This window comes from Dermochelys coriacea, chromosome 3, assembly GCF_009764565.3.
Source record: "Dermochelys coriacea isolate rDerCor1 chromosome 3, rDerCor1.pri.v4, whole genome shotgun sequence".
Classification (NCBI taxonomy): Eukaryota; Metazoa; Chordata; order Testudines; family Dermochelyidae; genus Dermochelys; species Dermochelys coriacea.
In genome coordinates this window covers 61,995,440-62,016,522 of record NC_050070.1, presented here as the reverse complement: position 1 = coordinate 62,016,522, position 21,083 = coordinate 61,995,440, and the positions used below count along the sequence as shown (strand labels likewise).

The following is a 21,083-nucleotide window of genomic DNA, read 5'->3' as shown; positions in this document are numbered from 1 at the left end:
GAGCGAGGCGGAAGCTTCTCCGGGAGTCCCCCGGCCGCGCTCCGCCATGATAGTTAGGGCGGCTCCGCCAGGCGAGACACCTGCCGCCAACTCGGAAGTTCCTCCGCGGGGTGGAGCCTCGCCGCCACACGGGCCGAGGCGCCTGTGGCCCGCTCCGGAGCAGGGGGCCGAGCCGCAGCCTCGCCCAGGCCTCTAGTCCGGACCACAGGCCTCTCCCACTGGATGACAGGCCCGCGCGCCTTCGCAGCAGTCCCGCCCCCGGCAACGGCGCCGCTCTACCGCCACGCGCCGCGGCCGCCTGGGCAAAGCTGCCTCTGCCTCGACACCCCCGCTCGCAGAGTACCCGGAGGCTTTGCCCCTCCCCAGGGAACCGAACAGGGATGGGGGCTAGTGGGGATTCATTCCGCGCCCTCCGGCCCCAACTTCCCTGCCTTTGGAATCCAGCGTGACTAGATGTTTTTTTTTTCTCTTAAGTTCTGAAACAGAAAACTCTGGGGGAGGTTAGTTCTCAGCCTCTAGCTCACACCTATGAATGGCCCCTGAAGTGTCAAATCAATTGCCTAGCCTGTCCTTACGGCTTTTCCACTGAGAAGTGGAGGGGTTGCAGGCCTCAGGAAGGAGACTGCCTATACCAGCCCCCTTTTACAGATTCAGAAGGTTTGGATAGTTTGCATAAGCTCTCATAGATGTTTGATTTTTTTTTTTTTTTTTGGATGCTTGTGTGACCTGTATCCTAACCGCAACCTTATCAAAATTTGTTTAGCGCTAGAGGATGTGGTGCTAGCCTTAGGAAACAGACTGCAAGTGTGAGTGTTCTGGTGCTGGGGGAAAACATTACACAATCTGTCATGGGGTGGTGGGATCTGAAACAAAGAAACTTTCATGCCAACTTGCCTCAATTCTCTTATGTTATTTTGGTGCTATCAGATCTCCGGGGATTTGTTTTGACTAGGAAAAGTGATCAGGTTTAGGTTGGGTTTAACTAACCTATGCTAGCTAAACCCAATCTCAGCTCTACCTCTTTCTTTATGTAGCTGCAGGGTTTAGTTTAATTTAGCTGATCAAACTGTAACCTAGACTCTTGCCTAGGAGCCAATGGAGGGCCCTTCAGTGGGGCTGGAGCAGGACTGCATCCTTTTCCTACAGACTCACCCATCCTTGGCAACCCCTGGCATCTCCTCCAGGATCCTCTGTGTACTTCTCTGCTAGCAATTATTTCATCCCTGCTACAAAAATAAGCAATTATGTAGTTTGAGGAGACTCTGTCAAGGTGTAATGCCAAAGAATCCTTAATCTCTCCCAGGGGGTTTAGCCCTGTTTCTGCCCCATGTAGCTGCTCCTGGAAGGGAGTTGCACTGTTTTATAGATTCTGATGCCATAAGGGATCATTGTGATCATCTAATCTGACTTCCCACATAGCACAGGCTATGGAATGTCTTCAAAATAATTCCTAGAGCATATCTTTTAGAAAAACATCCAGTCTTGATTTAAAAATTGTCAGTGATGGAGAATCTACCACAACCCTTGGTAAGTTGCTCCAATGGTTAATGACTCACCATTAAAAAATTTACACCTTATTTCCAGTATGATTTTTTTCTCGCTTCAACTTCATAGATTGATAGATACTAAGGTCAGAAGGGACCATTCTGATCATCTAGTCCGACCTCCTGCACAGCGCAGGCCACAGAATCTCACCCACCCACTCCTATGAAAAACCTCACCCATGTCTGAGCTATTGAAGTCCTTAAATCATGGTTCAAAGACTTCAAGGAGCAGAGAAGCCTCCCTCAAGTCAACCATGCCCCATGCTACAGAGGAAGGCGAAAAACCACCAGGGCCTCTCCAATCTGCCCTGGAGGAAAATTCCTTCCCGACCCCAAATATGGCGATCAGCTAAACCCTGAGCATATGGGCAAGATTCACCAGCCAGATACCCAGGAAAGAATTTTCTATAGTAACTCAGATCCCATCCATCTAATATCCCATCTCAGGGGATTTGGCCTATTTACCCTGAATATTTAAAGATCAATTACTTACCAAAATCCCATTATCCCATCATACCATCTCCTCCATAAACTTATCAAGTAGAATCTTAAAACCAGATAGATCTTTTGCCCCCACTGCTTCCCTTGGAAGGCTATTCCAAAACTTCACTCATCTGATGGTTAAAAACCTTCAAGACATGAGATCACGTTATACCTTTCTCTGCTAGGTTTCAGAATAGCAGTCGTGTTAGTCTGTATTTGCAAAAAGAAAAGGAGTACTTGTGGCACCTTAGAGACTAACAAACTTATTAGAGTATAAGCTTTCATGAGCTACAGCTCACTTCATCGGATGCAGTGAACTGTAGCTCACGAAAGCTTATGCTCTAATAAATTTGTTAGTCTCTAAGGTGCCACAAGTACTCCTTTTCTTCTTTCTCTGCTAGTAAGAGTCCATTATTAAAGATTGGTTCCCCATGTAGTACTTATAGACTGTAATTAACTTAACAAAGAGAAGGCTAAGGGGTGACTTAAACAGGTAGAGCTCCTTGAATCTATTACTATAAGGCTGGTTTTCTACTCCTTTAATCATTCTCCTGGCTTTTCTCCAATTTATCAACATTCTTTTTGAATTGTGAATACTGGAACTAGAATAATAGAATTGTGGATCTGGATGGGACCTCAGGAGGTCATCTAGTCCAGTCCTTTGCGCTCATGGCAGGACTAAATATTATCTAGACCAGTGGTGGACATCCTGCAGACTGCACACGGCCTGTCAGGGTAATCTACTCGCGGGCTGCAAGACCGTTCATTTACGTTGACCATCCGCAGGCACACCACCCCGCAGCTCCCAGTGGCTGTGATTCGCTGTTTCCACCCAGTGTCAGCTGTGGGAAGCGGTGTGGGCTGCAGGTTACCCACCACAGATAGGTGTTCGTCTAACCTGTCCTTAAAAATCTCCAGTGATGGAGATTGTGGAATCTCCCTGGGCAATGTATTCCAGTGATTAACCACCCTGACAGTTAGCACATTTTTCCTTATGTCCAACCTAAACCACCCTGGCTGCAATTTACCTCCCTCCATCTTGTAACCATCTTTTATGTACTTGGAAACTGTTATGTTCCCTCTGTCTTCTCTTTTGCAGACTAAACAAGCCCAATTTTTTTCAATCTTCTCTCATAGATTGTGTTTTCTAGATCTCTAATCATTTTTGTTGCTCTTCTCTGGACTTTTTCCAATTTGTCCACATCTTTCCTGAAATGTGGCACACAGAATTGGACACGATACTCCAGTTGAGGTCTAATCAGCACAAAGTAGAGCGGAAGAATTACTTCTCGTGTCTTGCTTATAACTCTCCTGCTAATACATTCCAGCATGATGTTTGCTTCTTTTGTAACAGTGTTAGACTGTGAACTCGTATTTAGTTTGTGATCCACAATAACCCCCCAGATCCCTTTCTGCAGTACTCCTTCCTAGGTAGTCGTTCCCATTTTATGTATGTGCAGCTGATTGTGCATTCTTAAGTGGAGTACTTCGCATTTGTCCGTATTGAATTTCTTCCTATTTACTTCAGATCATTTCTCCAGTTTGTGCAAATCATTTTGAATTTTAATCCTATCCTCTGGAGCACTTTTCTACCCCTCACAGCTTGGTGTCATCTGCAAACTTTATAAGTGTATATTCTATGCCTTTATTGAAAGCATTGATGAAGCAATTGAACTGAACTGGACCCAAAACTAATCCCTGTGGGACCCCACAAAATGTGCACTTCCAGCTGGACTGTGAACCACTGATAACTATGCTCTGGGAAGCGTTTTCCAACCAGTTATGCACCCTCCTTATACTAGCTTGTATTTCCCTAGTTTGTTTCTGAGATAGTCATGTGAGACCATATCAAAAGACTTACTAAAGTCAAGATATACAACATCTATCACTTTCCCCCCCGTCCACAAGGCTTGTTACCCTGTCAAAGAAAGCTATTAGGTTGGTTTGACATGCACAGTTCTTGACAAATTATTGCTGACTGTTACTTATCACCTTATTATCTTCTAGGTGTTCACAAATTGATTGTTTAATTATTTGCTCTGTTTTCTTTCCAGGTACTGAAGTTAAGCTGACTGGTCTGTAGTTCTGCAGGTTTTCCTTATTTTCCTTTTTAAAGATTGGCACTATATTTGCTGTTTTCTAATCCTCTGGAATCTCTCCCATCTTCCATGACTTTTCAAAGATAATTGCTAATGGCTCAGATATCTCCTCAGTCAGGTCTTTGAGTATTCTAGGATTTATTTCATCAGGCCCTGGTGACTTGAGTATATATAACTTGTCTAAGTACTTTTTAGCTTATTCTGTGCCTGTTTTAGCCTCCGATTCTACCTCTCTTTCACTAGCATTCACTATGTTAGACTCCAGTTGCTACTAACCTTTTTGGTGAAAACTGAAACAAAAATGTCATTTAGCACTTCTGTCATTTCCACATTTTCTGTTGTTGTTTTCCCCACCTCCTTGAGTAACGGGCCTACCCAGTCCTTCCATCTTCCTCTTGTTTCTAATGTATTTGTAGAATGTTTTCTTGTTACCCTTGTTTCTAGCTAGTTTAACCTTGTTTTGTGCCATGGCCTTTCTAACTTTGCCGTATATACTTTATTTGTTTATATTCAACCTTTGTAATATGACCTAGTTTCCACTTTTTGTAGGACACTTTTTTGAGTTTCAGATCAAACAGGAGTCTAGCAGTGTTCACACCAGTGCCAAATAAAGAAGTAAAATAACCTCTCTGCTCCTACACAAGATTCCCCCTGCTTATGCATTTCAGGATCACGTTAGCTCTTTTGGTCACAGCGTCACATTGGGTGCTCAGGTTCATCAGATTATCTACCATGACCCCTAAATCTTTTTCAGAGTCACTGTTTCCCAGGATAGAGTCCCCCATCTTATAAGAATGGCCTACATTCTTTGTTCCCAGATGTATATATTTATATTTAGTCATATTAAAACATGTTGTTTGCTTGTTCCCAATTTACCAAGCAATTCAGATTGCTCTGAATCAGTGATCTGTCGTCTTCATTATTTATAATTCCCCCCAATTTTCAAGTCAACTGTAACCTTTGTCAGCGATGATTTTATATTTTTTTCTAGAATATTAATAAAGATGTTAAATAGTGTAGGATCAAGAACTGATTCCTGAGGTATCCCAATGGAAACACACATGCTTTATGCTGATTCCCCTTTTCAATTACATTTTGAGTCCTATCAGCCCATTTTTAATCAATTTAATGTGTCATGTTAATTTTATATTATACCATTTTTAATCAAAACGTGCAGCATTTTGCAGTGTACCTTGACGTGAGGTACCAAGGATCTGTTTTTCAGATTTGCTGAGCACCCACAACTCTGGTTGAAGTCAGTGGGAGCTTTAGTGTTTAATACCTCTGAAAATTAAGCTCCAAGTTTTTCAGAAAAGGAGACATCCAAAGTTAGTGGATACTTATAAAAAAAAAAAAAATTTGGACCTAAGTGACTTGTGCCTGAAGTCACACAGCAAATCAGTGGAAGAGCTGGGAATAGAATCCAGCAGTCCTGAGGCCAAGTCACTTGTTTATATAATTGTCACACTCTCTGTGTCTCTCTGAAGCCAAGAATGTCTGTTGAGTCAGTCTGTAATTATGAAAGCAATTACACACTTGGTTAAGAGCTCTCTTGTCCCAAATATCACCAGGTTCAGGCATCTTTGGGATTTGCAGGCTGTTACAATCCAGTATAAGTTCTCAGCCATTTTAACTTTACAAATTATACATGTGGTGTTCGCTACAGTAAAACATGTTTCTAGGCCGTGCCAAGAGGCCTCGACCATTGTGATTTCAGATGTTACTCAACCAATCATCATCCATAATCTTCAGCTAATTTGCACACAACAATTTCCTTTGTTGTATGAGGGAGACTACACCGATGGTGGATTATTTGGCCAACTGCTGCACTCATGTGTCAGCACAGGTTTTCAGGTACTATTTCTAAATACATTCAAGACACTACTGCCTCAAAGCAGAGAACTAATCAAAAGTGAAAGAAAAGTTGAAAATACAGAGTACAGTGGCAATTAGAAATGTATGTTCTTCATAATTAAACTCTTATGCCGGGACATCAAATCCAAAGTGATTTCTAAAGCACTCAGTGAAAATAGAACATTATTTTTTCCAGTTAGCTGATATGTTTATAGAGGATTTATTTAAACCAATATATGTGTAACTGGGCACATCTTAAATATTGAATGCTGCTCATCAAGGAATTGACAGTGACAGTTTTTTTCAATAAGTGTTGGATAATCCAATGAAGGCAAATCACATACTGTTCAAGTTGGCTTTAATGTGTTAAGTACTATTCCTATTTGCCTAACTGTTGAGAAGATTGAAATTGATTTCTTTCTATGTTTGTTTTATAATGCCAGAGAGATTATATTGGCCAAAGTCTGCTATGAATATTGGCCCTTGGACTCCTTACATATCTATAACCATACCCAAAATTAAATTCTTAATTTATGTTTAGTTTTCTAGGAACATAGTATAACCTATTAGGAGTACTTCAAGAATGTATCAGAGTGAAAAAATAATTCTTTATGTCCTGGAAAACCCTTTCTAAGGCTCATTACAAAGTCACATGTGCAAAACTGATTTGTGAAAATCTTTTTTTAATAAGGAAAACAAATTTCTCTGAATCACAAGATGTTCCGTGTTTAGTTAATGTGTTAGTGAGAGTGATACAGTAGGATTGATGTGCTGTCTAAACTGACTGATATTACTCAGCAATGTTTCTTTAATAATGCTTTCCAAAGGCACCATTCTAAATATACATGGGTCATGACATTTTCTTATTGAGAAGCTGTCACACAAGAACCTGGATATATGCCATATCTGTGTATATTAAGCTTTTTTGATTGATGTTTTAGTTTTGTAGTACTCTTTAAAGAGAGAACTGTTGACCTGAAACTGCCAGTGTGGCGCTAGATATTGCCAACTTTATTTTCAGTTGTGCCTGCCTGTAATTAACTTTTTTTAAAATGAAAAACTCAGTGACAGATTATGAGACAAGGGGATCTTGGAGAAGTGTGCTGAAAGCTGGCTCTTTTTCCTGGGTAAATGGTTTTTATTTTAAAGAAGTAGAAGACATTTCTATCTGTATGAAAGAAACATGCTTGGATAGGTGGATGAGATATAAAGAATTTGACTTAAAAAAAACAATGAATTATGCATCATTTAACAGAAAACGTAAGATTTTCAAGGTTCCTTGAGTGGAAAAGAATAAGCCTTTGTCAAAGCTGTTTCCAGTTGTCCTCTGTGAAAGGAAAAGGAAAGGTATTGTGGGCGAGGTGCCTGAAGTGTTGCTTGTTTTCTCTGTCATTCCTTCAGCTACAATTTTCAATAATTCCAAAGTCTTACTTTAACAGTGTCTTGTCAGGTTTCAGAGTAGCAGCCATGTTAGTCTGTATCCGCAAAAAGAAAAGGAGGACTTGTGGCACCTTAAAGACTAACAAATTTATTTGAGCGTAAGCTTTCATGAGCTACAGCTCACTTCGTCGTCAGTGGAAGTCTTATAAAGGCTATCTATATGTTGATGGGTTATATACTATAATGGTTACATGCAGAATTGATCATCTATTTAGAACAACATCTATCACTTCATACAAACCTTGCAACTGAACATCCACTATAAGTCCAGTTTTGCCCACTTCATTCCAAATTACAACAGAGTCATATTGGACTCGGAATTGGAAGATAAGATCTGGGGCTAAAGGTAGAGTTACAAAACTTTTAAAGTAAATTTGACAAGGAACTCATGAATTAGTTAAAGCAGTAATCACCAACATTGAAAAGGTCACATTTCCACCATTTTGTAGGGAAACAAGTGCCACAACACCAGAAAGGGGGGAGAGAGAGAGAGAGAGAACCTAATTTAGTGGATTCCCATAGCTGAGATCTTGTTTCCAGGACCAAAATTTAAGAGACTAAATTGTAAAATTGGGTCCAGCAAGTATACTATAGAGTGCCAGTTGACCACTGGAGACCTAAGCCTTTGGGTTTTGTTTTTAAAAAAGTGTCTAGCATTTTTCCTTGCAGAGATAGACCTTAAAATGTAAATAAATTATTAGGGAGGCTTGCCAATGGAAAAAAATTTCCCATCAGAAGGCTCATGAGGAAGGTTGATGAGCCCACTGAGTCTCTTAGGGGATGTGGAGAACCAACAATCCTCTTAAGGCTTAAGGGAGGGAGGCTGATGAGACTCATAAGGCAAACTAGGGGTTCTTCCCTCCTACAGAACTTGGAAGAGGAAGGAATGTCTCCTGATCTTCTCCTCATCTAAGTCCTTCTGTCCCTTCCCTACAGAAATCCTGGGGTCCATAAGTAACTTTAACTTTTAAAACTATATAGCTTGCTCAATTGCAGTCAGGTTGAGCCAGTCCATTTCCCCACTGAGGTCAACTGATGGGGATTACTTCACACATACAGATGACAAAATGTCATATGGATTAGAAGTTGCAACATTGCTGGGAAATGGAGAGCAACTTCTCAAGAACTCCTTTCCTGAACAGCTAAACATCTCATTAACTTAGAAAATAAGTTGTTTTCTTTTTTGTTTTCCTCCAGGCCAACCTTCTGGATATTTTGGTCTGCAGAGCTGGAATCCTCTGGCTTGAGGGGATATGGCAGTTTTAGAAGGCTTCAAATATTTTCACCTGGGCTGGACCCAAGTATGTCCTGTTCTGTCCCAATTTTAAATTTGGCCAACAGAGAGACTGATTGGTAATAAGAAATAGAGCTTTCCACTTCTCTGTTTCTGGTTCAAAGTCAGCATACAACTTAGCAACAACTTTGGTCATTATCTGGTTTCTGTTTGTCAGTCTTGATTAAATAAGCTGATTGATTCATTCTGGTCCACAATACAAAAGACTACCACAGTTGATCATTATTGGTAGCATCTGCAAAGAGACTAAGGATTCAAGGCCTGATCCAATTCCCACTGAAGTCAAAGGAACGACTTCATTGACTTCCAGGGGAGCTGAATCGGACCCTAAATCATGAACCGAAGATCATGGTACATAATGACACAGATGACGTCGGAACGTATAATACTCTTGGGGGAATTCTGTGTCACTGCGCATGCGCAGAATTCATGGCCCCTGCAGATTTTATTGCTTACCCATGGAAAAATGACTTCTGATGGGGAAGCAAAGGTAAGCCACAAGAGCAGTCATGCACCCACTCTCTGGCAGTGCAGACAGGTTGGTTTGGGCACCCAGAGATGCCAGTAGAGATGTAAATCGCTGCTGGGGGTTTGTGTGTGTGAGAGAGAGACAGATGCACACACTCTTCCTCTCGCTTGCTATTGCAGAATGCTCAATGTGGAGCGGCAGGGCTTTAGGGTATTTCTGAAGAGGTAGGCGTGGGGTAGGCTCTATTCCCTCAGGCAGAGCAGAATGTAGCAGCCCGCCTCCTTAGTGAATTGTTTCCATTGTTCTTAGTGAATTCCCACAGGAGTATAAAATAGGTATAAAAATGTTAAGATTCCTTTATGTTGCCAGAGTGGGGTAAAGCCTTATTGTTAGGACAGTATGGCCTTATAAATGCTTATCGTGCTTTAGTGATTATAACTGGTATAAATTTTTGGACTGAAAAAATTTCCTATCAAAATGTGCTCCATTAACTGTTTGCTGCTCACTTTTTGAAAATGGTAGTAGCCAGTATAAATTGTGAGTTTGAGTCCATAGCCCTCACTTGCTTTTTAGTTGCCTATGATATAACACTGAGCATATTGCTGCATATATTTGTTGACAATAACTAGACATAAAGGGTCAATACTAGCTGCATTACTATTAGACAGAGAGGGTTTGGTGATTTCCTCCAATGCTCTCCACTGCCAGTCTCCATCCATTGTATTGTAGTTTAAATAAATTGCTAAAATAATTGAAACTAGCTGGATTATATTCCATTACTTTGACAAAAACAATGCATAATTTTGCAGTTTTTTTAAAATATTGCATGCAGAATTTTTAATTTTTTGGTGTGGAATTTTTAATATTTTTGTCGCAGAATTCCCCCAGGAGTAGTATAAGAGAGAGATTAAATTAAGATTATGGAAAAGACTTAAATCTATGCCTTCTATAGTATTTTTTACTGAAATACTTAAAGTTCATGGTCTCACTGCAGAAAAACTAAATGATTTTTTGTAGTTGTCTTCACCACATCATCAGTGGGGAGATATCTACTTGTTAATGACACTTTGCAGGTATTAAATATAAGATAGTCAGAAATCAAGGTTTCAAAAGAGGAGTTAAAATAAACATAACTTTAAAATGTAGTCGGTCTCCAGGACTTGATGGTATTCATTAAAATATGACTAAACTGGTGTAAGCGTCTTTCTTTTAAAAATTACATCTGTATAAGATCTCAAGTGCCACATTTCAATTTGATGTTTTTAAAATGTCAGGCTGAGCTTTATGGATTAAGTAAATAAAATACTTCTCAACCCTGCAATTTTGTATTTTCTCAATAGCTGATAATGATGGTCAATGAGTACATATGTAAGCTTCTATTAGAGAAGGTACTATTTAAAAACGCAACATTAATTGCCCGTACATTTTCATATACTAAGAACAACAATGGCATTGCTGCTCTTTACAGAGTATGGAGTATGCATTGATAAATTCTTTGATGACTGCTGAGTCCGTCCACAGGTAGGGCACACCGACACACTAGCAATACTCTGAATCTGAGCAGCAGATTCTTTCCTCTGATGTTGGTCATCACAAAGCTTGATCCAATCTGCCTTGCAACATCTCGCTCCATCTACAAGCTGATTCTGTCCATCAGAGCAACATTCTGCATTCCTTTCCCAATCATCCACAGAGATTCCAAAGGATACTAAATAATTTTTGCAAGCATCCTGAAATCTGTGCAGTGATCTGCTTCTATTTCTAGACCTTTCACAAGCTTCAAAATACAGCACACTCTTCAGGATCCTGTAATTTGGCATTCGCTTGATATTTCCAAGCCACCTGAGCCTTTTTTTTTTTTTATACTAATCAATGTTCCCATGAATGGCATACCAGCAGAGTTTAACATTTCCACGTCACCCTGTCTTGCCATCTTATTTGAAGAATTTTACATAAGCATCTGATATGAAAACTGTTTAGTCTTTTGGTATATTTGACATAAATCATCCATGTTTCTGAGCCATATAGAAGACTGGATAAAACACATCTCATAAATACAGATTTTCACTTTAGTTGACAATTCGTCGTTGTTCCAGGCTCTGTTTTGCAAAAGACCAAAGTGCAAGGTCTGAGGCCTTTTTCTGCAGCCATATTGGGAGAGCAGGAGCCAAAAAGCAGAAAGTCTCATTCTCCCGTTCCATCTAAATTTCATGAAGATTATGTAATATTGGGCTGCTAAGGAAGAAATCCTGTCCTAATAGTACCCACTATCACCAGATAAAGAAACAGATCTTAAAATGTTGAAAGAAAACTTTGTTTGGCAGTATTCTGTCTGGCAAGGAATGACTTATCTACAGTTGTGGGTGTGAAATCTCTACTTCATTACTGTTTTGCTTTTATGGTCCCCACTTCTCTGTTTATCTGTATAGTTTCTGTCTGGTTCTTTGATTGTTTCTGTCGCATAATTAATTTTAAAAGATTTAAATCAACTGAAGTGGTGGGGTATGATTGGGTAAAGAATTGTTTCACAATATGGTAGGATTAGTCAAAGAATTATTTTGTAATATTTTAGTTAAATGATTGGTTACAGTATAGCTAAGCAGGACTCAAGTTTCACTATATAAACTGACAAATTTATTAGAGCATAAGCTTTCGTGAGCTACAGCTCACTTGAAGTGAGCTGTAGCTCACGAAAGCTTATGCTCTAATAAATTTGTTAGTCTCTAAGGTGCCACAAATACTCCTTTTCTTTTTGCGAATACAGACTAACACGGCTGCTACTCTGAAAACTATATAAACTGAGATCCAAGAAGGAGACCAGCTGGGAAGGAAAAAGAAGCATAAGAAGAAAAGATCTGGAAGAAGAAGAAGAACTCACCTCCAAGACACTGCCTGAGAACAGAGCTGCTAGAATCCTATGCATGACCATCACATGCAGAAACGAGATGAGACTGACCTTGTCTGGCCAACAGGGAAAGTCCACCTATGTGATCAGGATTGGTGAGCATAGCATTGTATGCTTAGTGTCTGTATTCTGCTTGGTGGATGTTACTGTTGTGACAAAGTTCCTCCTCTACCTTGGTGGGTCCTGCACTTATTGGTGGATTTTGCTCGCCTCAGAGATTCATGGCAGCCCTCGGTTTGGCCACTTTCATGGCTCAAATCCGCCGTTCACTCAGATAACCTCATCACTGGCCAGCATGGGGAAAAAAGAGTAAGAACAACCCCACAGTTTCTGCTGATCCACCATGTGGGTCGGGGACCAGCTCAGATACCTTCACCTCCTCAGTCCTCCAGCAGCATGTCCTCTCACTCCCAGCTCTTTACGCACCCCCTCACTAACTAGAGTGACAGCCTTTTTTAAACCAGGTGTCCTGATTAGCCTTAATTAATTCTAGTAGCTTCCCAATTGACTACAGGTGTCCTAATTAGCCAGCCTGCCTTAATTAGTTCTAGAAAATTACTGAGTGTTCTGGAATAGTCCCTGTTATTTTACCCAGGGAAAAGGGACCTGCTTAACCTGGAACTAATGTATGTACCTTTGACCACTCTCTTGTAGCCATCTGCCCTGACCCTGTCACACTATGTAAGGCTTTCACTGGTAAAAGGTCCTGCAAACCTGCAGAAGGTTATTCTATGAGCCCTAGGAATGGGGTAAGGGTGGATGTCTAAATTAAGAGGGTTACACCTTGAAACCTAGGAACTGGATAAAAGTGGGTGCCCCTAGAGTGTGTGGGTAACAGAATTTGGTGGAGAGAATAGGGGCAGCCTAAGGTCATTTGGACTGAACTGATAGAGCCTTATACAGTGAATAATAATAGAAAGGTAATAGCGGCAGAATATTGGTGCTGTTTTGTCAAAAAGCGTTGCTACCTGCTTGACGGAATGACCACTGAAGCTTCAGGCGGGAACAAAGCAAAGGGACCAGCACAGACTGGGGGTTTGCTGAAAAGCCCATCTTCCTTGCTAAATGGGTAGTGGAATGAGGTCCAGGTCCATGCCCATGGGGATAAGATTAATTAGATTGTCCTCTACTCCTGGGTTTTGTTCCAGAACCATAGTGCTGTGATAGTAAGAAACCACCTAATTTCTAACTTAAATGTATTCATGGCCAGTCCATACCTATTTCTTCTTGTGCCAACATTTTCTTTTAGCTTAAATGGCTCTTCTCCCTCTCTGGTGTTTACTCCCTGATGTATTTATAGAGAAGCATTGTATCCCCTCTCAACCTTTGTTATGCTAGTAAAATCAAGCCAAGGTCTTTTTAATCTTGTCTTGTAAAATGCGCTCTCTATTCTCCCGATCATCATAGTAACCAATCTCTGTTCCTCTTCCAGTTTGAATTCAAAATTTCCTTTCCCCTATGCTATTCTTTGTACTGTGCTGAAGCTTACTTTGCCTCACAATATCTGGACATGGAGGAAAATATTTCTTCTTGATCCCTGCAAGTCATTTTATGTCCTGAAGTATAAGATTACTGTTGAGCATGCAGAGCTATAAATATTAATGGTCATAAAATTACCTGGCCACTTACTTTATTTGAATCAATAACCTTCTGCAGCACAGAATTCCACAGATTGATTATATGCTGTTTGAAGATTTCCTTTTATTATTTCTAAATTTAGCAGCCATCAACTTAAATGACACATTGTTATCGTATAATGAGTCAGGAGAAGGAAAGTGATCACTTTTCACTTGTACCACTCATTATTTTGATTATTTTAATCAAATCTTCCTTTTATTTTTCTCCTTTCTAGGATTCACCATCCTAGGACCAGATCCTCAGGTAGTTTAATGGAACTATGCTGATTAATACCAAGGGAGCTATGCCATTTCTTCCCCACCTCTTCCAAGGATCTGGCTCCTAATTTTTTATAATGGTGTACACCAAAGCTGTAGCTTTAGTTTACTCTGCCCCACCCCCTTTTTTAACACAATGATCCGCTGAAGATTTTGCTAACAATGTCTATTGATCTCCAAGTAATACATATACTAAACAGTGTTAAGGTGGCCACTAAGCTTAAAACAGACTTTTTTTTCTTAAATTTATTCATGTTGGAAGATACCAAAGCCACAGGTGGTGGAAACATGAGATGTAAGAATAGTTGCAAGAAGTAGATAATTCAGAAGTTAGATAAGAAGTGACAAGTAACAGTTCTGAAGAGAAAAAAGCTGAAATGGCAGAGACAAACTGGTTAATTGTCAGAAAGATACTGCATGTTGTTATAAATCTGCTCAGGGGAAGGACAATTAGAAATATTATTATATTAGAAACAGTAAATTACACAATGACAATAGTAAAAGAATATGGAAAAAGAAGTGAAACAATGTCATATAAATGTCTCCTTAACTCTTGTGCCATGATTTTTGTCCACACTTAAATAATATATATCTACAATTCCTTGGTAAATACAAGGAGAATTCTGCATTTTTTTTCCTCTGTATTTTTGACAAACCTCATCAACATTGCCCCACATTGACTAAGATTAAAATTCAAGTTCTTAGTTCAAATTTGTGCTCTTTGTCCTCTCTGGAAGGCATTGCGTAATCTGGCTCCTGTAAACCTCTAATCTCTTTCCATTGTCCTCCTTGCCCACTTCACTCTGTTTAACTTGGTTGGCTAACCACTTCTTCATATGTTCTTTCCGTCCTCTTTGCCAGACTTCTTTTTTCTTCGACTGGCCCCTCTACTTGGAACCACCACCTGACCAAATCTGCAATGCTACCAGTGCCGCCTCCTTCAAGTCCTCCTTAAAACAATGCATTTCCCCCCAAAGGCCTAGAAACCTTAGTCCTTTGTTCCAAGAAGTGTTAACAAGTTAGAATATGTAAACTTTTTAAAAAACAATCATACAAAAATCATGGAACAGAAAGATGCGTGTTAAAACCTCACACTCTGATCATATTGCTTTTTGTTGTATGCTGTTTCCCCTTCCTATATTTCTATGTTGTCATTTTATGGGAAATTTTCAAAGGCACAATTGGCAGTGAAGTGCCCTACTTCTATTGAAAACCAATGGGAGTTAAATACCTAACTGCCATTTGTACTTTCCTTCTTCAATTGTAAGCACTTTGGAAGGGACATTGCTCCAAATCCTTAGCTGCAGCCAACGAGTACTCTGCACAGTTCTGGAATGGCAGTGATACTGCAAGGTGAGTGTTCCCCAGATTCTGGGGTTGTACTATACTGGGACAGTCCCCTGGCGTAAATTAGTATAGTTGCCAACAGACACAAGTGACGATTACGTTAGCCACAGATCACTGGGATGCTCTGGCGATGTCCCCTCTTTCCCCGGTCTTCCTCTTTGCTTCTTGATTATGTCTCGTGCAGCTGCTGTAAGGGGATCCTATGCCTTCCAATGACCAATCTGAACTGCGGTTAAGGTGATCAGATGTCCCGATTTTATAGGAACAATCCCCATATTCAGGCCTTTTTCTTATATAGGTACCTATTTTTCCCCCCGCCAATCCCCTGTCCCAATTTTTTCACACTTGCTGTCTGGTCACCTTAATGGATGATCCTGCTGTGGCCACCTGAGTTTGCTTTAGGGAAGGTGGGTGCTGCTACAAAGGCCTAGAAAAAGTGTGGAAACCTTTAAAAAGGGTCTAAATGAACAAGCAGAGCAATAAAAAAAGGAGTACTTGAGGCACCTTAGAGACTAACAAATTTATTTGAGCATAAAGCTTTCGTGAGCTACAGCTCACTTCATCAGATGCATTCGGTGGAAAATACAGTGGGGAGATTTATATACACACACACAGAGAACATGAAACAATGGGTTTTATCATACACACTGTAAGGAGAAGTTTCAGAGTAGCAACCGTGTTAGTTTATTCGCAAAAAGAAAAGGAGTACTTGTGGCACCTTAGAGACTAACAAATTTATTAGAGCATAAGCTTTCGTGAGCTACAGCTCAAAATGCATCCGATGAAGTGAGCTGTAGCTCACGAAAGCTTATGCTCTAATAAATGTATTAGTCTCTAAGGTGCCACAAGTACTCCTTTTCTTTTTACTGTAAGGAGAGTGATCACTTAAGATGAGCCATCACCAGCGGGGGGGAAGGAGGAAAACCTTTCATGGTGACAAGCAAGGTAGGCCGTTTCCTGGGAGTGGATGAGTCATTACAGAAAGTAAAACTATTTCCCCATGTTATTTCTCCCCCCCACCCCACCCCCCACTATTCCTCAGACGTTCTTGTTAACTGCTGGAAATGGCCCACCTTGCTTGTCACCATGAAAGGTTTTCCTCCTTCCCCTCCCCCCTCCTGCTGGTGATGGCTCATCTTAAGTGATCACTCTCCTTACAGTGTGTATGATAAAACCCATTGTTTCATGTTCTCTGTGTGTGTATATAAATCTCCCCACTGTATTTTTCACCGAATGCATCCGATGAAGTGAGCTGTAGCTCACGAAAGCTTATGCTCAAATAAATTTGTTAGTCTCTAAGGTGCCACAAGTACTCCTTTTCTTTTTGCGAATACAGACTAACATGGCTGCTACTCTGAAAGCAGAGCAATGTGACTTGAAACAATAAGGAAGAACACAGTGATCATTTAGCAGTTGAGATTTTAAAAAAGGAACTTTCAGTAATATGGTTAATATCTGAGCTAATTCTGAAAAAGGCACTGCAACTGGGATGGCAATATGAGCTAGTGAAAATACGTCCCCCACCAAAAAAGCATGGTGCAAAAAAGAGGCCAAGGAAAAATTTCCACTGGGAACTTCTATTTTAAAAAAAGTCTTTAAAAAGGACTGAGTTTCCAAGATAGAAATGCACAGGTGTACCCAGAAAGAGAACAACAGGTAAGATCTGCCTGGACAATGGAATAACGCACAGGAAATATAAGAAAAAAGGATAGCAGAAGCATTTCTGTCAAGCAAAGGAATCGTGGGGTAGCTCAAGTGAGTATTGCCTATTTCCTGAAATCTATATCTAAAAAGAGCATTTGTGAACATGCTTGGATTGTGGATCTGCAATACTGTTAAGTAAAATTGATTCAGAGGTAAAATGATTTATGAAGAAACTTTTAAGCATATGAGCTGTAGCACTAACATGGAGCTGTCCAGTGTATTGGTCAATAGCCCGGGGAGTCAAATACTTTGCCAAGGTCAATTTAAAGCCCATGCTAACTACAGTGGAAAGAGTTTTTTCTTCTAAACCAGAAATTTTATTAGAATATGGAAAATAGTATCCCAAACACTAGTTTGTCTCTTCTTCTAGCTCACTGTAGAATTTCTACTGAAAATAGGGTGACCAGATGTCCTGATTTTATAGGGACAGTCCCTATATTTGGGGTTTTGTCTTATATAGGCACCTCTTTGTCTTGTATAGGCACCTCTTAACCCCCCCAACCCCCCCATCTTCTGCCCTGATTTTTCACACTTGCTGTTTGATCATCCTAACTAAAAACCTCCCCCAGGCTCCCTGTTGTTTAGCTTTTTGATACAGGTATAAAGAAATTGCACACTGTCTCACAATGATGCCTGTATTTATTTAATTATTTTTATTTCTGTACCGTGGACACCTTTCCCTAAAAGCTGAAATTGGACCACCAAATGATTCTATGTAGACCACCATTCTGTAGATGACTGTACTGACCTCAGACGCTAACAACATTCAGTGACTATTGACCTCATCTGAGTTTGAACCAATCCTCTGAATCATCCTATTTCCCAGCACAGTTATGCGTAGAACTTGAAACCACATTTTATTTAAAAAAAACACTTTATTGCCTTTTCTTATTTTTATTATTTATTATTATAACTGTCCTACACTGCTTCTAGCTTCCCCCTGCGCTTGTGGTAACCTGGAAACTTGAGATGTAGGATAAGAAGTTATATAGGCTGGCCTCTTAATTCACAGAAACTTTACCTTTTTTGTTTTCAGTCATTCATGCTTAACAGTAATACCATTTTGAGGAGTTTAGGATTTGCTAATTTTTAAACTTTGTAATTTTTTACATCCTTGGGCCTGATTCTAATCTCCGTTGATGTCAGAACTCTTGTTCTACATCTGAAAGGTGAATCAGACCCCTTCTTTTTAATTATTTTCTCCTTTTGAAAAAAATAGACCTACTGGAAGTAGCTCAAGTATAGAGAAAGCAGAGAATTGCAAGACAAATCAAATGTTTCTGTTTATATCAATTTGGGGTGTTTGGGGAAAGTTTCAAAGCCAGATCCTGTGCTCTGTTCCACTTGCAAATAGGCTTAAGGAAGTGATCAGGGAATTCCCCAGCACTGGAGAATCACCTAGTGGCAGAGAGCCAGCATAGTGGGGTAATAGGGTATGACCTGTCCCAGGATAGGTGGAGAGAGGTGGAAAAGTGGTATAAAATCACCTTTCCCATTCTCCTCCTCCTTAATTTGACTGCACTTTCTTGTGATATTCATGTAGATAGTCTGAGATATTTTAACTTCTGTAGAAACTGGCAGCAGAAGGGTAAACTTCTGCTCTCAGATCCTCATGGTAGATTACTACTCCATTATTTGGTTCTCTTGAAAATACGGCATTAGATGAAATACAGCAGTTGTATTAGTGCTAGGAAAAGCAAAGTAAAATACCTGATATGCAGCCCTCATTTGGTTGCACTATCATTTAGATTAGTATGATCACTGAAGTATGTTTAAAAAGAAGTTATTGTAGCATATATTGGAAAATCAATACCAAAGTCATCTTGCAGCATTGTGCTTTGGGATTAAGATTGTTGGGAGTGCTCAAAAGTCAACACATAAGAAGAAAATTGAGTTTATGGTGCATAATACTTGATTGCCTGAAAACAATGACAACAAAGAAGAAGGGGCATTGCAGTATCTTCAATTGATTGGAAAGATTATTTAATTTTGCTGTATTGAGGAGCTGAGCTATACTTCAATTTCTGCTTTAATTTTTATATGAACCAACATAGATGAAAGAGAGAGCGATGGATTCTATTCCTATTTGTTCATCATCAACAGGATATTTTATTAAATTCCAATCTGTTACATCTGAGCAAATCTGTTGTATGCAGTGGTTTTGCATATGTATCTCTGGGGGAATAATCTGGCCAGTGGAACCTTTATTACAGTTGATGATGCATGGGAGGGAAAGAACCCTATACAGCTAGCTCTGAGTTTAGGTTGAGTTTGCAGGGATTGCTATTAGGGGGAAAAAGCGTCCTTTCACTTGTAAATTAAGCAAATTCTATATAGAACCATTGAAAGGAGACAAACATGGAACCCCAGGACATCATTTTTAGGGTAACTTTCAAATCAGAGCTGCACTTTAAAATAATATATTGCAAAGCATCTTCACGAGGGGTCATGGTAAATATTGGACATGGAACCGTAACTTTGTCATTTCCTCACTTTGGATTAATTTAGCATTCTCTCAACGTAGTTTTATTGTATGGATAATCTACTATTCATATTTGTTCACATATACATCACTTTTTGTTATAAAACAATCACAGGTTGCTCTTGCTAAAAGGGTGGCAGAGCTGTTACGATAGTGTGCACTTCCTGTGAGCCCCAAGAGGAGTTTTGTCTGGTGCTTCCACTGCAGCTCAGTGACTTCTCATCACGTCCAATGCAGGTTTGGACCAGATTTTCATTTACAATAAAGCCTCTTTACACTGCCAGGGCAGTAAATGGGAATCAGTGCAAATTAGTATAAATGCAAATTGGGCCCAATATGAAAAGTATTGGGCAACTGAAGAAATAGTTTAGAAAGGGACAAGTGAATGTAGTTTATTGTCAAGTAGTCCTTACAGCATGATCCTCTGAGATGCTGAGTGTCCTCAATTCTCATCAACTTCAATGGGAGGTCAGAACACACAGCATTTTGATAGGGAGAGCTTAGCATTGTACAGGATAGGGCCCTAAAATGAGTTGTGAGGAAGTCAACTGCTTGTGTTGTAAAAACTTTATAGAATAGAACAATTTTATATACAAATATATTAATCTTACATATGTGATCTCTTGTGCAGTGGCAAAGAATGGCATAAGATGGCAGTAAGAGATTGCAAAATATTTAGTTCTTCAGAGTGACACATTCCATTGAATCAATCATTGAATTGTAATAAACTTGATTATATAACTAGTGACAAAATGGGGTTGCTGGGCTGCATCTGTGTACTATTTGCCTGCTTCTTCTACCCCTTCCCTCCCCCAGAGGAGGAAAACCTCTGGTTTATTTGTCATTTATAATTTCTTGTCTTGCCATAGGAAATCATGAACTCAGGATAGTCACTCTACAGGTATTTCACCCCACATTACCATCTGTGTCAGATTGTTTGAAATATATGTTTGTACCTTTTCACACTTTTTCATTCAAAGTATAACAGCTCTCTAAATTTAGGATCCGACTGTCTGGCTTGGTGTATGTGCACAAATGAGAATGGTTAGGGTGCTTAGAAGATTTCTCAGCCACCCATTGATTTTCACATCACTGTTAATGGGCCAGATGCAATATGGCTTCTTGATAATAGTATTACTCCTGTCTAGCAGTGCTGCTTCTAGCCTCTTCAGATGGGAGGGGACTATGGCATGTGGCCCTTTCTCCTCTGCCCCACTCAATAGAACTAGCTGAGTGTGGGGAATCACAGATTGCACTTGTTGAAAAGGTGGCAGAGTTGTTGCTGTGGTGTGCACTGTCTGTAAGTACCAGGAGGCATTTTTGCTGGAGCTCCCACTGCTGTCCAGCATCTTCTCATCACCTCCAATGCAGAATTATGATTTTAAAGCACAATCGTGTCCCTAATGGCAGACAGAATAATTTTTTGTACTTGATTGCAATTATTAATTTTATTTTAATTATCTGAAAAGTAGCTTGGGAAAAAGACAGGGACATATTTCTGGAGACTATTTAATGTAGTTTTAGGTCACCATGAAGTACTTTTATCAATTATTAGATTACTGCAAAA

The 21,083-nt window shown here is 39.9% G+C and overlaps 1 long non-coding RNA gene across 1 annotated transcript; it reads left to right on the top strand.

The window, feature by feature from the left end:
- Positions 1 to 31: 31 nt before the first annotated feature.
- Positions 32 to 19,781, top strand: LOC119853822. The gene is made up of 5 exons (XR_005292231.2): positions 32 to 657; positions 8,618 to 8,721; positions 11,948 to 12,183; positions 15,252 to 15,336; positions 19,632 to 19,781. It is a non-coding gene; the product is annotated as an uncharacterized LOC119853822 (long non-coding RNA).
- Positions 19,782 to 21,083: the final 1,302 nt, after the last annotated feature.